The sequence below is a fragment of the Triticum aestivum genome, chromosome 4B (assembly GCF_018294505.1).
Source record: "Triticum aestivum cultivar Chinese Spring chromosome 4B, IWGSC CS RefSeq v2.1, whole genome shotgun sequence".
In the NCBI taxonomy this organism is placed as follows: Eukaryota; Viridiplantae; Streptophyta; class Magnoliopsida; order Poales; family Poaceae; genus Triticum; species Triticum aestivum.
Genome location: NC_057804.1, coordinates 278,068,408 through 278,070,630, shown reverse-complemented (window position 1 = coordinate 278,070,630; position 2,223 = coordinate 278,068,408).

Genomic DNA, 2,223 nt, shown 5'->3' with positions numbered 1-2,223 from the left:
GCCCGCATAGGCTCCTTTGGCCCACTGACAAGGGGGCCCCACCCCAGAACGTTCAAAAAAAGGAATTAAAAAAATAAAAATAAATAAATATATTAAATAAATAAATAAATAATAATTAAAAAATTAGAATATTAATTAATTAATTAATTATGTAATTAATTAAGTTAATTAATCCTGATTAGATTAACCTAATCACTAATTAAATTAACTAATCTGTAATTAAACTAAACAGAGAATGACAGGTGGGTCCCACTGGACCCACACGTCAGGTTGACCAGGTCAATGGTCAACGTTGACTGCTGACATCACCCTGATGTCATGCTGACGTCAGAATTTACTATTTTGGATAATGTTGGATTAAATAATTAATTAAATTCCAGAAATTAATAAAATCTTTAGAAAATCATATCTTTTAATCCGTAACTCGGATTAAAATATTTCAACATGAAAGTTGCTCAGAACGACGAGACGAATCCGGATACGCAATCCGTTCGTCCGCCACACCCCCCTAACCTATCGAACTCGCAACTTTCCCCCTCCGGCTCCTCTGCCCGGAAACGCGAAACACCGGGAATACTTTCCCGGATGTTTTCCCCCCCTTAACCGGTACCACCTCATACCACGCTAGGGCACGCCTAGCATCGTTACTTGTCTTGTCATGCATTGATATGCATCTGTTTACATGGTATTCATTGTTTCTTCCCCCTCTTCTCTCCGGTAGACTACGAGACCGACGCTGCTGCTGCCCAGTTCGACTACGGAGTTGACGACCCCTCTCTCTTGCCAGAGCAACCAGGCAAGCCCCTGTGACGCCCGGGTAATTAAGCTACAGTAACCCCCTCGTAATGATGCCACGTCACCACGATTACTGTTGCTAATCTCGTGTTAGTTTAGAACCAATCCAAATTAAAATTCAAAATCAATCAAACAATAAAAGTTTTCAAATATTAAAAATAAAATGTTCGGAGTGATCCAACTAATGCATAGGTAATTATGGTGGAGAAACCTAACTTTAATAAAATGTTTAAGTGTTCAAAATAATTAAAATTGTAGGTTAAATAATAAAATAAATGCCTTTTGAATTTTATAAAATATTAAACTATTTTAGTTGGGATAAGAATTAATGTGGCAGTAGTTTATTTAAAAGTCCAATTTAGGTGTTAGTGATAATTTTTACTAAAACTAAAATAAAACAGAAATGAAATAAGATAAAAAAAAGGAAAAAGATAAAAACAGAAGACTAAAGAAAAGAAAAGGGTCCCCCCGGCCCCTCGGCCCACTAGGCCACCAGGCTGCCAGGCAGCCCACGACCCACCCCACTCTCCCTGGCCTAAAAGGCCACTCCCCCGACCCCAAACCCTAAAGCACCCCCACTCGCCCATGATTCCCTCGTCTCCCTCCCAGCGCCGCCACACGCAACACAAACACACACACGCATCGTCCCAGAGAGAGGGGCGCCACTATTCGATCCCCTCCTCCCGCACGCCCACGCCCGATGCAAGGCGCCGCCGGCGCCCCTCCTCCCAGACTCGTCCGCGCCCCTCCTCTCCCTTGCGCGGCGCCCACCTGAAGCCGTGCCCTCCCCCCCTTCGACGAGCACCCGACCTCCCTCCTCCTCGCTCTTCCTTAGCACCGGCGCCCTCCACGACGCAGGCGCACGCCACCGCCTTGGCGCTGCATCCCCCGCTCGATCTGGGCGCCCGCCTGTGCCCAGGGGCCCGAGCCCGCTCCCCCCATCGTCGCCGTGCTCCGCCATCGTGCCCGGCGCCCGGAGTTCCACCTAGCCGGATCGTCGTCCTCTCCATCATCACTGGACCCTGCCGCATCAACCTTCATCGAGCCCGCTGCCTTGCACCCTACGCCCCACCGTGAGCTGCCGCTTTTCTCTCCTCCTCTCCCCGCGTCGGCTTCCCCGGCTCGCCTCGACACCGTGCACCCTGGTCCCCACCCTCGTGCGCGCCCGCGCCATCTCTGGCCGCGCCCGATGCGCGCTCACCGCACCTGATGCGCGCTCACCGCGCCCCCATCCGCGCACACAGGTACCTGGACCGCCCTCTGCTACGCCTGCTTGCGGGTGGCTGCACGCACCGCGCTCCCTTGGCCGAAGCGCCCTTGCACCCCGCCTCAGCGTCGTCCATCGCTGGATCTGCCGGGCCTCCCCCCCCGCTGCTGGCCGCACGTCCCGCGTCGTGCGCCTCGCCTTGCCGCTCCCCTGCCCGTGCC